The sequence below is a fragment of the Aethalodelphis obliquidens genome, unplaced genomic scaffold (genome assembly GCF_003676395.1).
Source record: "Aethalodelphis obliquidens isolate GAN/ISIS:26980383/991018 unplaced genomic scaffold, ASM367639v1 scaffold4, whole genome shotgun sequence".
NCBI lineage: Eukaryota > Metazoa > Chordata > Mammalia > Artiodactyla > Delphinidae > Aethalodelphis > Aethalodelphis obliquidens.
In genome coordinates this window covers 24,274,328-24,280,691 of record NW_020837948.1, presented here as the reverse complement: position 1 = coordinate 24,280,691, position 6,364 = coordinate 24,274,328, and positions in this window count along the sequence as shown.

Genomic DNA, 6,364 nt, shown 5'->3' with positions numbered 1-6,364 from the left:
AAAAAAGAATGAAAAGAATTGAGGACAGTCTCAGACTTCTGGGACAATATTAAATGCACCAACATTGGAATTAAAGGGGTCCCAGAAGAAGAAGAGAAAAAGAAAGGGGCTGAGAAAATATTTGAAGAGATTATAGTTGAAAACTTCCCCAATATGGGAAAGGAAATAGTTAATCAAGTCCAGGAAGCACAGAGAGTCCCGTAGAGGATAAATCCAAGGAGAAACATGCCAAGACACAAATGGCTCAAACTATCAAAAATTAAATACAAAGAAAAAATATTAAAAGCAGCAAGGGGAAAACAACAAATAACACACAAGGGGATCCCTATAAGGTGAACAGCTGGTCTTCCAGCAGAAACTCTGCAAGCCACAAGGGAGTGGCAGGACATATTTAAAGTGATGAAGGAGGAAAAACCTACCACCAAGATGACTCTAACCTAGGAGGTGATTCAGATTTGATGGAGAAATTAAAATCTTTACAGACAAGCAAAAGCTAAGAGAGTTCAGCACAACCAAACCAGCTTTACAACAAATGCTAAAGGAAAATCTCTAGGCAGGAAACGAGAAGGGAAAGACCTACAATAACAAACCCAAAACAAGTAAGCAAATGGTAATAGGAACATACATATCGATAATTACCTTAAATGTAAATAGATTTAATGCTCCAACGAAAAGACATAGACTGGCTGAATGGATACAAAAACAACACCCATATATTTGCTGCCTACAAGAGACCAACTTCCGACTTAGGGACACATACAGAATGAAAGTGAGGGGATGGAAAAAGATATTCCATGCAAATGGAAATCAAAAGAAAGCTGGAGTAGCAATTCTCATATCAGACAAAATAGACTTTAAAATAAAGACCACTACTAGAGACAGAGAAGGACAGTACATAATGATCAAGGGATCAATCCAAGAAAAAGATATAACAATTGTAAATATTTATGCACCCAACATAGGAGCACCTCAATACATAAGGCAAATACTAACAGCCATAAAAGGGGAAATTGACAGTAACACCATCATAGTAGGGGACTTTAGCACCCCACTTCACCATGGACCGATCATCCAAAATGAAAATAAATAAGGAAACACAAGCTTTAAATGATACATTTAAACAAGATGGACTTAATTGATATTTACAGGGCATTCCATCCCAAAACAACAGAATACACGTTCTTCTCAAGTGCTCATGGAACATTCTCCAGGATAGATTATATCTTGGGTCACCAATCAAGCCTTGGTAAATTTAAGAAAATTGAAATCGTATCAAGTACCTTTTCCAACCACAATGCTATGAGACTAGATATCAATTACAGGGAAAAATCTGTAAAAAATACAAACACATGGAAGCTAAACAACACACTAATAACCAAGAGATCACTGAAGAAATCAAAGAGGAAACCAAAAAATACCTAGAAACAAATGACAATGAAAACATGATGACCCAAAACCTATGGGATGCAGCAAGAGCAGTTCTAAGAGGGAAGTTTATAGCAATACAATCCTACCTCAAAAAACAAGAAACATCTCAAATAAACAACCTAACCTTACACCTAAAGCAATTAGAAAAAGAAGCACAAAAAACCCCTAAAATTAGCAGAAGGAAAGAAATCATAAAGATCAAATCAGAAATAAAAAGAAATGAAGGAAACTATAACAAAGATCAAAAAAAGTAAAAGCTGGTTCTTTGAGAAGATAAACAAATTTGATAAACCATTAGCCAGAGACATCAGGGGAAAAAGGGAGAAGACTCAAATCAATAGAATTAGAAATGAAAAAGGAGAACTAACAACTGACACTGCAGAAATACAACAGATCATGAGAGATTATTACAAGCAACTATATGCCAATAAAATGGACAACCTGGAAAATGGACAAATTCTTAGAAAAGCACAACCTTCCGAGACCGAACCAGGAAGAAATAGAAAATATGAAAAGACCAATCACAAGCACTGAAATTGAAACTGTGATTAAAAATCTTCCAACAAAAGCCCAAGAGCAGATGGCTTCACAGGCGAATTCTATCAAACATTTAGAGAAGAGCTAACACCTATCCTTCTCAAACTCTTCCAAAATATAGCAGAGGGAGGAACACACCCAAACTCATTCTATGAGGCCACCATCACCCTGATACCAAAACCAGACGAAGATGACATAGAGAAAGAAAACTACAGGCCAGTATCACTGATTAGCATTGATGCAAAAATCCTTAACAAAATACTCGCAAACAGAATCCAACAGCACACTAAAAGGATCATGGGGCTTTCCTGGTGGCGCAGTGGTTGAGAGTCTGCCTGCCGATGCAGGGGATGCGGGTTCGTGCCCCGGTCCGGGAAGATCCTGCGTGCCATGGAGCGGCTGGGCCATGAGCCATGGCCACTGAGCCTGCGCATCCGGAGCCTGTGATCCGCAACGGGAGATGCCACAACAGTGAGAGGCCCACGTACCACAAAAAAAAAAAAAAAAAAAAAAAAAAAAAAAAAGGATCATGCACCATGATCAAGTGGGGTTTATCCCAGGAATGCAAGAATTCTTCAATATATGCAAATCAATCAATGTAATACACCATATTAACAAATTGAAGGATAAAAACCATCTGATCATCTCCATAGATGCAGAGAAAGGTTTTGACAAAATTCAACACCAATTTATAATAAAAACTCTCCAGAAAGTAGGCATAGAGGGAACTTACCTCAATATAATAAAGGCCCTATATGACAAACCCACAGCCAATATCGTCCTCAATGGTGAGAAACTGAAATCATTTCCACTAAGATCAGGAACAAGACAAAGTTGCCCACTCTCACCACTATTATTCAACATAGTTTTGCAAGTTTTAGCCACAGCAATAAGAGAAGAAAAAGAAATAAAGGAATCCAATTCAGAAAAGAAGTAAAGCTGTCACTGTTTGCAGATGACATGATACTATACATGGAGAATCCTAAGGATGCTACCAGAAAACTACTAGAGCTAATCAATGAAGTTAGTAAAGTAGCAGGATACAAAACTAATGCACAGAAATCTCTTGCATTTCTATACACTAATGATGCAGTATATGAAAATGAAATTAAGGAAACACTCCCATTTATCATTGCAACAAAAAGAATAAAATATCTAGGAATAAACCTACCTAAGGAGACAAAAGACCTATATGCAGAAAATTATAAGACAATGATGAAAGAAATTAAAGCTGATACAAATAGATGGAGAGATATACCATGTTCTTGGATTGGAAGAATCAACATTGTGAAAATGACTCTACTACCCAAAGCAATCTACAGATTCAATGCAATCCCTATCAAACTACCACTGGCATTTTTCACAGAACTAGAACAAAAAATTGCACAATTTATATGGAAACTCCAAATAGCGAAAGCAATGTTGAGAAAGAAAAACGGAGCTGGAGTAATCAGGCTCCCTGACTTCAGAATACACTACAAAGCTACAGTAATCAAAACAGTATGATACTGGCACAGAAACAGAAATATAGATCAATGGAACAGGATAGAAAGCCCAGAGATAAACCCATGCACATATGGTCACCTTATCTTTGATAAAGGAGGCAAGAAGATACAGTGGAGAAAAGACAGCCTCTTCAATAAGTGGTGCTGTGAAAACTGGACAGCTACATGTAAAAAATTAGATTAGAACATTCCGTAACACCATACACAAAAATAAACTCAAAATGGATTAAGGACCTAAATGTAAGGCCAGACACCATAAAACTCTTAGAGGAAAACATAGGCAGAACACTCTATGACATAAATCACAGCAAGATCCTTTTTGACCCACCTCCTAGAGAAAGGGAAATAAAAACAAAAATAAACAAATGGGACCTAATGAAACTTACAAGCTTTTGCACAGCAATGGAAACCATAAACAAGACCAAAAGACAGCCCTCAGAATGGGAGAAAATATTTTCAAATGAAGCAACTGACAAAGGATTAATCTCCAAAATTTACAAGCAGCTCATGCAGCTCAATATCAAAAAAACAAACAACCCAATCCAAAAATGGGCAGAACACCTAAATAGACATTTCTCCAAAGATATACAGATTGCCAACAAACACATGAAAGAATGCTCAACATCATTAATCATTAGAGAAATGCAAATCAAAACTGCAATGAGATATTATCTCACACCGGTCAGAATGGCCATCATCAAAGAATCTACAAACAATAAATGCTAGAGAGGATGTGGAGAAAAAGGAACCCTCTTGCACTGTTGGTGGGAATTTAAATTGATACAGCCACTATGGAGAATAGTATGAAGGTTCCTTAAAAAAACTAAAAATAGAACTACCGTATGACCTAGCAATTCCACTACTGGGTATATAACATGAGAAAACCGTAATTCAAAAAGAGTCATGTACCAAAATGTTCATTGCAGCTCTATTTACAATAGCCAGGACATGCAAGCAACCTAAGTGTCCATCGACAGGTGTATGGATAAAGAAAATGTGGCACATATATACAATGAAATATTACTCATCCTTAAAAAGAAATGAAATTGAGTTATTTATATTGAGGTGGATGGACCTAGAGTCTGTCATACAGAGTGAAGTAAGTCAGAAAGAGGAAAACAAATACTGTATGCTAACCCACATATATGGAATCTAAAAAAAAATAAAAAAGAAAAAGTCATGAAGAACCTAGGGGTAAGATGGGAATAAAGATGCTGACCTACTAGAGAATGGACTTGAGGATACAGGGAGGGGGAAGGGTAAGTTGGGAAAAAGTGAGAGAGTGGCATGGACATATATACACTACCAAACGTAAAATAGGTAACTAATGGGAAGCAGCCCGGTAGCACAGGGAGATCAGCTCGTTGCTTTGTGACCACCTAGAGGTGTGGGATAGGTGGGGTGGGATAGATAGGGTGGGAGGGAGGGAGAGGCAAGAGGGAAGAGATATGGGGACATATGTATATTTATAACTGATTCACTTTGTTATAAAACAGAAACTAGCACACCATTGTAAAACAATTATACTCCAATAAAGATGTTTAAAAATACATATATATCAGGGTAATTTGTTGCCAATAGGCTATCTTGGTTGCTTTTTTTTATTAGGTTAGTGAAATTTTCAGGAATTAAAGTTAGTCCTGAAGGAAGTTAATGAATATCTAAATGAGTCTTCAGTCCTCAGCTGGTTTTGCTTGGCAATGTATATTTAGTCCCTTTGTCTGAGTTAGTTAACATTTCAAAATCTTCCTTTAGCTATGTTATCGTTTTTTGTTTTGGTTTTTCTAAGAGATTTGATATTATTTCTGTCTGTCAAATATGATCATTCATCTTTTATTTTTCCAAAGCTGTTATTGTGTTTATAGTGTAGTTATTTAACCTGTGTTTTTCTTTTGAACTCACCATGGTGCTGAAATATATTATTAGTTCTAATCTTTTTTTCTGAACATTTCACCATGAAAAACTTCAAACATATGGAAAAGTTGAAAGCATTTTTCAGTGGATATCCATGTACCCAACCTCTAGTTTCTACTATTAATAGTTTACCATGCCTGCTAATCCTTTTCATTTGATATTTTAAAACTTAATTTTCTTGGATTATCTAGATAAACAAGTATTATACAAATAATTTTCTCCTATTTATCAATATTTTACCTCTTCTTTTCTGGCTTAATTCAAGAAATGCTTTATAATTAATAGCTACTGTTGACTTGTTCCTGTGAATAAAAAGAATATGCCCAATAATTTATTGTTCAGTGTAATATTGATGATGATTTGGCTTAGATGTTCTTTTTCATATTAAGGAAGTGTTGTTATTCATAGAATAACATGATTTCTTCATCAGGGCTAGAGGTTGAATTTCTTGAAATAACTTTGGACATTTATTGATAATCATTCCTTTTCTCCTTTGATTTTTCTGGTTGACTTATTAATTGATTTTATTCACTACTTTATGAAATATTTATTAAAATCCTATTTTGTCTCAGGCACTGTGCTTGGCACTAAATATACTTGTAGGGATAAAATCTCCAAAGGTCCTGAATCCTACCTTCTTGGGGATTACAGTCTAATACAGTATGTATGTTAAGTTGTGATAATAGATGTCCTACTATTAAAACATCCTGTAATTAATTGAGTAAAAGCTACTTGGTCTTAGTGTTTTAGTCTTTGAATATATGGATGAGTTAGATTTTCTAATACTTCATTGAGGATCTTGCATTTTTAATTTACAAATAGATTTATTAGTAACTTTTGTTTCGATTTGTTTTTAAGCTGAGTTTGCCGAATTTTCACACACAGGTTATGCTTGCTTTATAATTTGTCTGTCTTTTTCTATGACCTGGAAATTTGCATTACATAGCATGAGAATTATCTTTTCCTTAATGATTTGAAAA